General features: G+C 40.6%; 1 protein-coding gene across 8 annotated transcripts in view; it reads left to right on the forward strand.

Annotated features, from left to right (window-relative positions):
• Positions 1-14,281, forward strand: part of LOC108428237 (activating transcription factor 7 interacting protein) — a 52,157-nt gene that overhangs the window by 27,575 nt on the left and 10,301 nt on the right. For 6 of the 8 annotated variants that reach the window (XM_017699100.2, XM_017699101.2, XM_017699102.2 and 3 more), the window contains one exon: positions 14,156-14,218. The gene's annotated coding sequence lies outside the window, so the exon portion shown is untranslated. Of the gene's footprint in view, positions 1-93; positions 204-7,051; positions 7,104-14,155; positions 14,219-14,281 lie in introns of those variants that run through there. The other 2 variants (XM_017699096.2, XM_017699097.2) reach the window with 2 other exon arrangements.

Below are 14,281 nucleotides of genomic sequence, written 5' to 3' on the forward strand. Positions count from 1 at the left end.
TCCTAGCTCCCCCTCCCCTTTCTTGTTCTTTCTCTCTCTCTCTCTCTCTCTTGCTCCTTCTCTTCCTGCTCTTCCTGCTTTCTTGCTTCCGCCTACATATTGTGGCTCTTTGGACCATAGTGGGACCGTAGGCTCACGCTCTTGGCTCACGTTCCTGCTTATAAAGCTAATGAAGGCCTACGTTTAAGCAAGGATTATTCAAGGTTTTTTGTCCTTTTTTGGTTTGACGCCTTAAAATTACATTTGTAGATGGGATTTAAAATTTTTGGAGGGTTTAATTTTGCACTTTTTGGAATTTTCACTTTTTGGGGGATGGGGTCAAGTCATTAATGTTCTATATGTTTTGCGTGTTTGTCTGTGCATTCGGAAGTGTGTTTAGCTTTGACCTGAGTGATACCATGAAAGCCGCTAGCTTAAACGCGCAATGTGTTTAGCGCTTTTAAATTAAATTGTTGCTGTTTGTGTCGCTCCTCAGGACAGGAAGGCCTAAGGTACATTCGTACAAGTAGGTCAAGGTATGAAAGCTTGAGAAGAGGTGTTTGAATCTGCTTTGTCCATGAGATTACCAGAACAAACCTCAACTGAGTGAACACTGTGATGGTTACAGACAGCAGACTCTATTGATTTGTGTTAATATAGCCTAGACAGATTTGAAAATGGAGCTAATTTAAATGGAAGTTGCAGTGCTTGGACTTTGAAACCTTTCATGCAACCTTTGGGGACTTGTCTGCAGTCTCTGCTGGATGAATTTTCTCACATTTTGGGCTCTGCTGGATGGATTTTCTCGGTGTTTTGGGTTGCTTTCACTGGGGAGCCTGTTGCCACAGAAATCTGGTAATGAGTAGCACATACTGACACTCGGCTGGACTCCCTGGCCAACTTGGGAAAGGGTAACCTCTAAGCCCAGAAATTCTTTTTCCCCTTTTAACCCTGACTTCTGTTGGGTGAAAATTTGGACCGAGAGAACCATATAAAAGATGTTTTGAGAAATAAACGAATCTGTAGTTAAACATAAATATAGTAGTGCACAGTGAGCTGGCAATGAGGTTGTTGGCTTGTGTGTTTGCAAGCAGTAAATAAATCCTGAATTATTTATTATTTTTGGACTTAGTGTACAGACGGCTACATAGCGGCATGGTAACAAAGGCCTATACTGTCTTTAAAGGGTTTTCTTTTTGATGTCATTGTTTCATAAAGAGTTGTTTCTTCACATGTTGCTCATTTATGAAAATGGATTTTGAGTGTGCTTGCTTGCAAATAACGAATCAATCGGGTATGGATAATTTCTCCTGCTAGCTGCATGCAATAAACAAATGCTAACCCATCTGTGCTTTTGTTTTATCAATAGCATTGTATATCTCTACTTGTTGGGATATTTGAATACTACATGTTTAAACATGCACAACCGTAGTATATAGGTGGTAAATAATACGGACAGATAGAAGTCTAGGTTGCAAGACTAAACACAAGGTATATAATACCATCCGTGGCCTATCGGTGCTTTTTTTTTTTTTTTTTTTTCCCTCCCCCCCTTAATTGGGATTTGTTCTTAGTTAAGAATTGAATCTACTCTCACTCGATTCTGTAGTTAAAGAACGAAATCTGATGTTGACTTTACGATCTTTAAGAACAAATTTCAGAAAAAACATAGGAAGATATTGGTGATTGAGGGGCAGTGCTTTTGTGGTCAAAACTGACAAACGGCTGATAGTTGGTACTGATCGAGGGTGGGCTGGATGCCACATTCAGAGGTGCTGTTGGTGATTCTGAATACGATTGTTGCTATTTGAACTCAACAAATACAACCCTCCCTTCAGTGCTTTTTTAGATATTAATGGTCATAAAACCCTTTGCAAACATTGTATGAACAAAAAAAGTTGCTGTGAAGCTAACGAGTTGGGATTAGCTATCAAAGATTAGCAAATGGGACAAAACAATACTGACCTAAGGCTCTATGAAACGGCTAAAGTTAGTTATTGTTGCCCACCTGTCATGCACAGAGTAGCCTCCTCATCATGCCTTTCGACTCTCGATGAACAGCTGAAGGCAACTTCTTTTTCGACAGCTTTAAATTGTGCAGCAGGTATAATTTGGCGCCTCATACTAGCATAGCCTTTGCAATAACCAGCGCAACTTAATGGACAAACCAGTCCACCTGCTTCACAGATGGATTTTTAACTATGCAGTGTAAAGAACTGGCATGCGATCGCAATTCCTTTCCAATGCCTGTAGGTTATGAAGCTAGTGCAGTGTAAGCCAAGCTAAGATTAACACTCAGATGCTAATGTGCTAACAAAAACATCCTTAAAATTTTGACAGCAAACTGCGTTAATTACAGCTCTATATGTTCACACAGTGAGATTACAGTGAAATTGGAGCCAAGTATGTAATACACTTCAAGAAAAGTTTTCCATTAGTGAAACCGGAACGATGAAGCTGAAGTTGGCTTCCTATTTGCCAACTTCTTGTTCGACCATTCTACCTTAAACGGTGCAGCAGGCATATTCTGGCGCCTCCAATGAGATATGGCTTTTATGACATGTCATCGGTCATCTCACAGGCTAAGGCAAAGAAAGATCAGCCCGTCACCGATTGCATATTTGGACTGAAAACTGGACGATACCAATACATATCCGATCAACCCTTCAATCTATTCTGCAAAACTCAATATTATGTTGCAAATATAACCTCCAACCTAAATTTTTGGGTTGGTGATTTATGGGTGGGGTTTGCTGAAATATACAAATGATTTATTTATTTATTTTTAACTGAACATTAGAAAATTGTGTACTGTAAGCATCTTGACAGTCAGATGCTCCAGGTGAGAGTTTGTGGATGGTTGGATGATTTGAAGCATCCGCATGATCCAACGAACATTTTAATCATTTTGGTAAAAAATAATGCAGGCCATGTAAAAGTGACCACTTATGTGGTAATAATATATTGCAAGTTATATAACAATTGCAATCTGTCACAATAAAGCTCCAATATTGATCTGAGGCCTTATTTACTTTATGGGAAAATGCGAAACCTAGGAAAAGCGCATTAAAATGACATTTGTTGAAAGGTTTGGCTGTGGGCGAGAAGTATTGATTGCGGTTTTACGTGCTACTACGTGGAATCACTTTGTCTTAGAGAGACCAGGGTGGGAACACAGAACCATTGTTGAGGATGCAGACGTCAGCAGAGGAACAACTGGTTTGCAGGCTTCTAAGAATTTACAAGCCTACATGTGAAAACGCTATATGGCTGACATACAGCTGGATCACTGAAGCAAAACGTGCTGATATCAGTAAGCTTGGACATGAGTTCTGCTATGAGATCTACTTCAGTAAAGCACTGGACCTCTGATGGTACTTCACTATCGCACCAGATGATCAGCTTGCTTGAAGGTTATTTGAAGTGAAGTTGTCCTTTGCGCTCACTGCTCTTAGAGACATGATGTGCTGCACTATGTGTTTAGATTTCTAAGAACATGCTAAACTAAGTGAAAAACAGATCATGGCTTTGAAAGGTTAAGAGATTTTACGACTGACACACCCATAGAAAGATTTCGGTCTTGCTCCCTCTTGTGTTGAGTCTAAGGTGTGCATTTCCACACGCCTCTCCTGTGTGAGAATGGTATGATCCATGGCTAGCTGTAATTTTCCACTCTCTTTGTGCAGCAGCGGGGGAGGGTTTAGTCTTCGACCTTACAGCATTCTTAACTACAGATGGAGCCTTTTTTTTTGTACAATATTTTAGCTATATTCAGTACTTTTATGCTCCTGAATACAGTCTGAATCAGGGCTTGATTTTGCTTCATGAAGGTTTTGTTTTTTCTGCTGCAGTGTTATGCAATGTGTTGTAGTTACGTTGTTGGTGAGTGGATCTTAAAGTGTGTTGTGGTTTGTAGAGCTACACCAGAAAACTGTGCTCCACCCGGCAGCGGAAGTCGTAGTCCAGGTTGAGTTCTCCCTGTCTCTCCCTGTATGTGCCTTTTAGTCTGAGCGCATACTTTTTTGCAAGTAGTCTTGGCAAACTAGTGAGCGAGAATTAAGAAAGGTTAATCTGTATTTTTTGAGGGCAGTTTCTTGTCTGATTTCTATGGTTCCTGATTTGTATTACACAGAATTCAATGGTTTTGTGTGATCAAAATGTTCAGAATGAAAAGTGAAGGGAATTAAAAAAAAAAAAAAAACTCCTTACCTTGGACACACTTTTAGCGTAAAAGCAGAAGTAGTGCAATTAACATTTAGCTTGTCTCGGTTGGCTGCCCATGAAAATTTTAAGTGTAAGTCATTCTCCATAGAAAAGGTAGCAGTTGGAGTGACCCACTTTACTCTCACTGTGAGACCGCAGGATCAGGGATTGTGAAAGGTAGAGGTTCTGCTTCATGCCTTTTGTCCCTGTTTTAAGGCCTAATAAATGACAGGCTACAGCTTTTATTTTTTGTAAAGAATTGAGGGAAAGCTCATTTGACTCAGTTCCACACCCCTGTCCTATGTGTGAATGGTATGATCCGTGTCTAGCTGTAATTTTCCACTCTCTCTGTGCAGCAGTGGGGGAGGGGTTAGTCTTCTGCTTTAAAGCAATCCTTTTTTGACTATAGATACAGCACAAAAGTAGGCTATACGATTTTTTTTGTAGTGATTTCAGACATTTTGTTTCGCTATTTACATGTAATTGTCATCAGGGCTTTTGGACATAATGCGCTTGCTTCTTGCATGAAGGCAGCGAGATTTACTTGTTAGCTTTTATTGGGTGAAATTCACTGGAGTCAGTCGCTATAGGGAAAAGCTAGTGGTTGGAGTGATTCGCTTTACTCTCTCTGAGATCACTTGTATATAAGGAAAATGAAAACCGCATATGGCAGATGTGCAGCTGGATCACAGGAGCAAAGTGTGCTGATATCAGTATGCCTGGGCAGGAGTGCAGCTGTGAGAGCATATTGCTGTTTGCTGGGCTGTGTATTTAGATTGCTAAATGCATGTTAACCCAAGTAGAAAATAGATCATGGCAGCGAAGTAAGGTCATTTTCTAAGTGATATTCGACTGACACTCCCATGGACAGATTTATCTTGCTCCCTCTTGTGTTGAGTTTAAGCCATGCAGTTCCACACCCCTCTCCTGTGTGAGAGTGGTACGATCCGTGGCTAGCTGTAATTTTCCACTGTCTTTGTGCAGCAGTGGGGGAGGGGTTAGTCTTCTGTGTTACAGCATGTTTTGTCGTCTTGTGTGCATGTGATATTTTTAAAGTCATTTGTACAGATTTAGTTTGTTTTCCCTCTTAAATAATATGTAGTCTGAAGCCTAATACTGACTTGGATCAAGGGCCTAATGTTCCATGGTTTATTTTAATTTAATGCAGCATTGTTGTATTAGCATAGTCAGTGTGACGGTGTTTTACACGGTGCTTTAGCAACACCTGATTAGTGTGCAACACCTGACAGCATATGTTGGAGTCAGAGTTGAGTTCTCACTCTCCAGTTCTGGCTGGCTTTCTCGCCTACATATTCTGTGCCCTTTAGTCTGAGGGAGGCAAGCTTACTACCTTGAGTGCATACTTCCTCTTGCAACTGATCATGGCTAACTAGTAAGTGAGGTTAATCTTTTTCGTTCCTTTCCTCGCCTTGATTTTCTGTGGTTATTGATAGAGACAGTGTCATACATCATTCGTTGCGATGTAATTTTATTTTTTAAAATCTATGAGCACGCATTGACTTCGGACACGGCTCATCTTCAGCGTGTAATAAAACTCGGTGCATTGACCTGTTTAGCTCGTCTTGGGCTGCCAGTCATGAGAATTCAGTGTAAGTCATGCTGTATAGGAAACAAGCTAGCAGTTGGGGTGACACCCTTTATTCTCACTGTGAAATCACTAGATCAGGGATTGTATGTGAAGGAGGAGATTGGGCTTCAAGTCTTTTTGCCTGTGTTGCTTTAAGGCCTAGTAAATGACAGACTACAGCGTTATAGTCTGTAAGGAATTGGGTGGAAACATGTCTTGCTCCCTCTTCTGTTGAGTTGGACTTGCGCAGTTCCACTCCCCTCTCCTGTGTGAGAGTGGTATGGCCCATGGCTAGCTGTAATTTTCCACTTCTTTGTGGAGCAGTGGGGGAGGGGTTAGTCTGCTTCCTTAGTGTTGTTCTTCACTACAGATTTATTTGTAGTGTGCAGTGTTTTTATTGTAATTTAGAGAAAAGGCTGTCTTGTCCTCTTCAACACTGTCTTCTGACAGTAATGCATGAAAACAATGAGGCGTTAGCTTATCTTGGATGAAATTCAGTGGACTCTAGAGCTTGGAGCTGTACTTGTTGAGATGACTGAAACATGGGTTGTGTATAAGGACAAAGTTTTTGCACATTTGTTCAAAGGTGTCTGCAAGACCGTGCTCTCATACACCAGGGAGAGCCTCCATATGCTGTGCCATAGCAGGCTCAACACAAACATGATCTATTACACAGTTATATAGTAGTAGTAGGATGTGTTCTTGGAGGATTTTAACACCTTTTGGCTTAATTAATTACAGGCTACAAGTTTATGTAAGCAACAAAAACTAGTCTTGCTCCATCTTGTGTTGAGTTTGGGCTGTGCAGTTGAACACCCCTGTCCTGTGTGAGAGTGGTCTGATCCATGGCTAGCTGTAATTTTCCACTCTCTCTGTGCAGCAGCGGGGGAGGGGTTAGTCTGTGTCTTTACGCCATGTTGTCTGGCCACAGATGGAGCTACTTAATGTCATAATTGATGTTTTAGGCTGATTTTAGAGACGTTTTCTGTGTTATGTTCTCATGAAATCCTCAGTGTGAAGCTGCTTGTTGTTGATGAGCTCCAGGACTTAATTGACATTTTTTCGTGGTTGTGCCTTGTGGTGTGTTTGCACTGTTACTGTGCCAGTGTTCTTACACTGTGTTGTGGTGTTAATGGCAACACCTGAAAACAGTGTGCTCCACCCAGCAGCGTGTGGTGGAGTCCTAGTTGAGGCCTCCTCCCCCTCCTGTTCTCTCTGTCTTGCGCCTGCACAGCGTGTGGCCTTTAGTCTGAGAGGAGCTAGCTTGCTACCTTGAGTACTTGCTGTCTCTCGCAACTGATCATGGCTAACTAGGAAGTGAGAATTCAGAGAGGTTAGTTTTTATGTTTACATTTTCTTGCTCGTTTCCATCATTTCATTGTTTTATATTTTTTCATATTCGTATCTTGCTTTTGACATCATAAAATGAGCGCAATTTTTTTTTTGCATGTTGTTTAAACGTGCCTGCAAGATGGTGCCCTTTTTCGCCATTTAACAGGTCATAGGATTTGTGCATCAACGGTAGCGATTACTCATTTATGTAGTAGCAAAGTCACGTTCCTGGAGCTTGTGTAAATTTTTAGGCTCAATTAATTACAGGCTACGAGTTTGTAGTCTGCAAAGAAACATGGCATTCTCTCTTGCGCCCTCTTGTGTTGAGTGTGAGGTGTGCAGTTCCACACCCCCCTCCTTGCGAGAATGGTATAATCCGTGGCTAGCTGTAATTTTCCACTCTGCAGGGGTGGGGGTGGGGTTGGGCTTCTTGCTTACACAACATTGTTACTGACTACAGATTTCTGCAGTTTGTAATGTAATTTTTTGTTTTAAATATGTTTTGTATGTTTTGCTTTCTTGAAAATGTTTTCTGAAGATTGGTAATGAGAAGTGGAACCAGGTCTTGTTTTTGTCTGTGTTGTGCCTTGTGTTGTATTTCTGTTTATGACTGTTTCAGTCGTCATACACTGTTGTGGCGTTAACGGCAACACCTCAAAACCGATGCTCCACCTGTAAGCATGTCATAGGGTACAAGTTAAGGCCCCCTCCCCCTTCAGATCCCCGTCTCACACATACACATTATATATATAAAATGTTGATTTGGAACATTTACAATGAAAACTGCTATCACTTTTTGTTTGTTTTCGGGTAGGGAAATGTATATTAAATAGTAATTAGTATTTATTTTAAATCTTGACTTTCACACTTTTCGCACGAGTGGAACAAGATTAACACGTTAGCTTGTTTTGGGTGACCAGTAATGGGGAAATCAGTGCGTTGAAACTCGCCACTGACCACTGGTAAAAGCTAGTGGTTGGAGACAACCCTCTTGGAGGTGGGGTTTTATGTAAGAAGAAACTTTTGGTTAAAGAAGTTTTACACACATTGTGTAAATATCTCCGCAAGGAGAGCCGCGATTATGCCGTGCCGTTACCGAATCTGCACAAACACTAGCTATAACGCAGTTATATAGTAGTAGGTCATGTTTTTTAGCCTTGCACATGAATGGGATCTAATTCATTACAGATTACGGGTTTGTAGCCTAAATAGAGTTATGAGAACTTGTCTTGCTCCGACTGTTGTGTTTGAGATACGCTGCTCCACACCCCTCTTCTTTGCCAGAATGGTATGATCCATGGCTAGCTGTAATTTTCCACTCTCATTGTGCAGCAGTGTGGGAGGGGTTAGTCTTCCTTACGCCATGTCTCTGGCTATAGATAAAAACGTTCTATGTTGTGTCCGATTGTTTGTTGCCCTCTTACATGTGTCATCAGGAGATTACTGTTGACAGAACCAGTGCTTGGTTTACTTTTTCCTTTTCTTCTTAGTGTTGTGCTTTGCACTATTACTGTGCCAGTGTTGTTATGTTGTTGTGGCGTTACCAGCAACACCTGAGAAGTGGGCTCTACCCAACAGTATGACTGCTAGTTGAGTGGTTCTTCTCCAGTTCTTTGTCTCTTGAGCCTACAACCGGTGTGCTTTTTAGTCTGGGAGAGGCTAGGTTACTACCTTGTTTGCATGTTGACTCTTGCGCCTTTTCCTGGTTAACTAGTAATCTTTTATTATTTATTAATCTGTTTTTTAATTGTTGTGTAATCTAATCAGTTTTCTCCAACTGGCTTATGTGCAGATTGTTTCTAATATTAGAAGATGAATTTTGATGCATCTTGTAAAATGTGTGACAATGTTGAGATTAACACGCTCCATTGTCTGGGGAATTCAGTGGATTAAAACATGTCATCTACTGTAGAAAAATCTAGAGGCTGGAATGATTCACTTGCTCTGTGAGATCACTCGATCAGGGGTTGTGTACAAGGAGGAGCTTGTGCTTTGTGCCTTTTTACCCGCATTGCTAAACATGGTGCTCTCATGTTCACAAAGGAGAGCCTCGATTTCCTGTGCATGTGTGGAGGAAAGTCATGTTGTTGGAGATTTTTAAAAAAAGAATTACGCCTAATTAATTACAGGCTACAGGTTTATAGTCTGTGAAGGATCATGGGAATTTTTTTTCTTGCTCCCTCTTGTGCTAAATTTGAGTTGTGCTATTCCACACCCCTCTTCACTGTGAGAGTGGTACGATCCATGCCTGTAACTTTCCACGTTTGCAGTTGCAGTGTGAGCACTATGCTGCAGTGGGGGAGGGGTTAGTTTTTGTACTTGTACTATTTTGTTAAACCTTTTTGTTTTATGTTGTCCAAGATATTTTGATGCGAGTTTAAATAAGGTTATTCCGTAAATTGTGAATTATTATATTGATTGAGCCAACAAAAGTGTCACCTAGGTTAGTTGAGTTTTTAAAAAAAAATCACAAAACAATCATTTTAAAATCATTTAAATGTGCTGCATGTAAGAGAAGAACTTCAGTGAACTATAATGTATGCACTGCTTCCTCACTAAGAGTAGCAGGTGAGGCTATTTTTCTCTGTGGTGAAGTTCCCAACTAAAGCTAAGCTCCACTTGGCCTTGCTTGTATGGACTCTGATTAGCGATGTTCTGTTTATTTCCGTTTCTAAAAGTGGGTCATGTATAATTTCTTAGCATTCGTTTAAAAATAATCAAAGGAAGTCTAATTCTGCATTTGTTTACGCAGAAAACATTTTATAACAAAGAATTGAAAGCAGATTAAAATCTAAAGCAGATCAAATTAAGTGTGTGTATAAAATAAAAAATTATTGCGCTTGTGCCTTAATGTGTTTTTATTTTTAAGGATGTAACTGTAAAGGCAGAGATAGTGTAGCTCTATCACTGTCTAAACTAACTGCCCTAGTTGATGTTAGCTAGGTCCAGAAATAATGGGAATATATTTCTGTGATGAACAAACGTGTTGGCACATCGTCCACTGAAGAGAAAAGATGCCGATTAGCGTTCGTGTTTGTACCCTTCAGCTCTGGTAACTTCACTCTTTAGCTCATCTAAAACGGCCTCATCTGACACGCAAACCTGCCAGGTTCCTGTAGTTGTCTTGAAATAATAAAACTTGAGTATTCTTCTGTGTACTTCTAAATTTTTGTGCAACACCAGTGTGGTCACCTAAGGTCGGTCTACAGTCCCTGTGTTAATTTTGACTAAAGTCACCAAACATAACTGTTCAGTGCCTTTTCTTTAGTGCAGTTATCCAATGACATCTTTATTAACCATTACTGGTAGCCTGATATTAATTTTTTGGAATGCACGCCAAGGGGTGGATACCTTTTCCGGTTTTATGAAAAAGATGGAAAGCTTGATGAAAGCTTGGCGAAATGCAAAACGTGTTCGGAAGCAGTAAACTACCTAGACATGCATGACGTATTCAATGTGATCGCATGGATTCTGAGGCATAGAGTGTGCGTGTTTCTTCAGGCTCTTCATCATTCGCTTGTTCCAGCACCAGTAATGCCTGCCTTATAGAAACCATCGATAAAGGCGTTTAAGTTTCCCACTTGCCAGCAGTTCTGCATGGTCCAGATCAATTACTGAAGGGTTTGGGTTCTTTATATGTATGACCTGATTGAGGATATTACTTCAACTGATTTTGCCCTCTTTGGCCTTGCCTCTCTGACTCAGTAAGTAAATTTTTTAGCCCAAAAAACAACTCATGGTCTACTAAAATGTTTGTGGGTTTTTTTTTTGGGGGGTGGATACTGCATCAAGTTTGAGAGGTGTTGTTTTAATAAAAAAAATTACATTACAAGTTTTAGATTTCTAAGTTATGTTGATGAATAATTATTTCTAGGGATCATGTGTTGATACAAATATGATTGACATTTCAGCCATGCTTGTTACGGCCATGTACTAATGGCTTTGCTTGTCTGTCGGATAATGTTGATGAGCTCACTATCGCCCCCTACTTTGAGCTCTGCCTTTACGATACTTTATATTGGTTTAGGAATTTCATATTTAATTTGTCTCCACTCTGAGTCGCTGACGACCCACATTTAGCCCAAGATTTCTCATGGTTGTCTCCAGTTACTTTATCTTTCTCAAATACTGATGCATGGCCCTGAAATGTCTGCTGAAGTTTGGGTTGTGGTCTGGTCGTAAAGGTCCAGATTGTGTTTGTTTCTTGCAGGCTGTAGACTACTGCGATAAACGGCAATTGGTGTGTGGATTTGGACGGATTTGCTTCTCCATGGTTTTGGGCTGCTGAATATAGAGCTCCTCACCAGAGAATGTACACTCTTGGAAACTGGTTTCTTTGGGAAAGGAATTGGCAAACATGCAGTTTTCTTTTAGTCTAGCTTTCTATTTAATGATTTCTTATGATAATTATTATATAGGTAAGACAAGGGCATTAATTTTTGCCTGGCTCTTCTGGCAGTTATGCTAGTGAATACTGATTGTTTATATTTCTGTCTGAAACGGGAAGTAAAGGCAGGAAGATGGTGGAATTGCAGAGATTGTGGTGTTTTAACAGAACTGAGAACTTTCTTTTTTCTTTGCAATTTTCTTTATTTGAAACATGAATATGATCAGTCGATAAACTTTCTACTCAGTCTTTCAGGAGCTAATACTTGGGTTATTTGCTAAAGGATATTTGAAGAGCATAAATGCTTACCACTTGTGTGAACAGTCACTTATTTGAATTTGCAAATTTTCCATAGCTCTTGCTTGAACATCATCTCATTTGTTAGACTTCCAGGATACACACACTCTGTATAAGAGTCTTAACTACTGCATTAGCTACACAGATTCCGAAAGGATGTAAAAGGACCAAGGTTGATGGTTGACGGACTAGGCTGAAATCAAAGCACACTCTTCAAAAGGCTATGAAGAACTAGAACATTGCGGTACCGAGGTACTAGCGACAATAACTTCCTTTGAAGATATATTACGGAATGAAATCCTGTAGCGTCCTCTTGGGATAAAGCTGAGGATTAAAATGTGGAGGATGGAAAATAATACATGCCTTAAGACAAACCAAAAATTTTCTTTTACTAAAATAGTAGCAAAAGCAGCTTCAGCACCACGCTAGCATCCTCTCAGCATGCTAAGCTCGAGACCTGCCGTTGTCAGGATTGATTCAGCTTCAGCAGCTGCAGAGAATTAAGCCCTGGCGGCCATCTCGAGTCCCTGCAGCGAGAGACGCTTGTTTCCTCACTGCCTTTGCTGTGGGGGAGGGGAGCGCAGAGGATGTGTGCCATGAACAACAATATTGGAAAGGGGATGGTGCTAGCGACTAGCAGCCATTTTTTTTGGGAAAGTCTTTCTCTGGAGCCAGGAGAGGGGAAATGGAGGAAGGAAGGAGAAATCTAGTGGCTTTACATTACTTCTTTACTACAGGACGTTTTTATGCTTGTGTAAGCTCTTAAATGTATGAATAGCTGTGCAAGTTCCAGAAAGGTAGAAGACCTTTTTTGGGCAAGTCTGAATTGCGTGGTGGGTCACCAAGATCAGTCGCTCAGGTTACGAAGTTCTTCTTTCCTGCAAGCCATGCACTTATGCTTGTGGGCTAATGGCTAATCCTGCAAGTGACCTTGCAGTTTACAGTCCTTTTGAGCTGATCTCAGGGTTTGTATCGAATGCTGTTTCGCAGGAAGATCTAAATGCAGGTTTCTTCAGCTCCCTTCAGTGAATTGTCGTTAGTAGCGTTAAGTAAAAAAAAGCTAGCCCGTCTCGTTCCTTGACCTTCAACACGATATAAGTAAAAATGAAATTTCTGAGCTGGTTGCCATGGACACCAGACACTGGGGATGGAATGCAAACGTTCTGACAGGAAGCGAGAGGCGCTGTGCAAACAGTGCAGGAGCAGATGTTGCTATATTTAGGGGCCAGGCCATGCGCACTAGCAGAAGTGCAGCTTGCCTGTGCAGCAGTGCAGCAGCAATGCAGCGACTTGTTGGCTGTTTCACATGCGAAGGAAGCGGCATGGATTAAGCTTGCAGTGCCTGTCATATTCACTGGTAGTTGTGACGTGCTGGCAGAGATGCACAAATGAGGGGAATCAACATAAAGATAAATTATACACATTAGAAGGCTGCTCTTGCATATTAATGCAGGGATCACCTCTTGTCTTTATTAGGGAGATGAAAATAAACATCTATTGAGGTAACTATGACCAACATAGGGCAGATTTGACAGATGGAATGAGTTATGTGTAGACTAATTTGTATGCAGGCTAGAGGCTCAAGTTATTCTGGGTGCAACTCTGGTGTTCTGCCTATGGTGTTCTATGTTGGCAAGGAATAGAAGCACAAAGATAAATAACTTCTGATGAAATTAGTCATTCTAGCCACATGGAAGACATGCATTTTTAATCTTCTGGCACCATATGAGAGCAAAAATGCAAACAAGTGTTCATAGTGGAGCTACATTAAAAATGTGAAGTTAATTTAGAGATTACGGAGTATAATTTTGTCTGGTTATGTATGTTACCTTTTTTTTTTTTTAACATATGCAACAGACGTTTTTTTGTCTAGTGCTATGGTGGCTGCGTAGTCTGACTACTACAAAAATATGATTGTGTTAAACACACTGTTAGCAGTACCTGTCCTCAATTTGAACTTGTGCAAATATATACAACATTCTGCTAGGAAGACATGTAGACATCAGTGGAACTGATAGTTGCAATACTGACCTCTAAAAGCAGTAGCTGCTGTAGTATTTGGCAGGGATTTCTGTCATTTAGCCATTATTGCTGAGTCACTCGACTGCTGGCCTTTTGCACTATTCTTATTCTGACAGTAGTTTTGCTGTTGACAAAAATAAACATGATTTAATTTGTTTAGATTAACATTTGGTTCCTAGTTCAGTTTAAATGGGAGGAACGTGCTAGCACTTTCTGCTCTGGGTTCATTATTATGTGATACTTCAGGCATTGATTAGTAGAACTGTGGTTTGAGTGCTACTATGCATTGCATACATTTTTTACAAATTTCTTTTTTTTTTTTTCTTTATGTATCCCCCCCCCCTCAGATTCTGGACCAGTCCTGTGGTCAAATCCATGAACAGGGAGGTACTGAGGAACACAGCAGTAAGGTGAGACAAAATGAGTTTGCGGGCTTTACGTGGCTTTGTGAGGATCAAATCTTGGGACTTTTT

This window comes from Pygocentrus nattereri, chromosome 12 (genome assembly GCF_015220715.1).
Source record: "Pygocentrus nattereri isolate fPygNat1 chromosome 12, fPygNat1.pri, whole genome shotgun sequence".
Classification (NCBI taxonomy): Eukaryota; Metazoa; Chordata; class Actinopteri; order Characiformes; family Serrasalmidae; genus Pygocentrus; species Pygocentrus nattereri.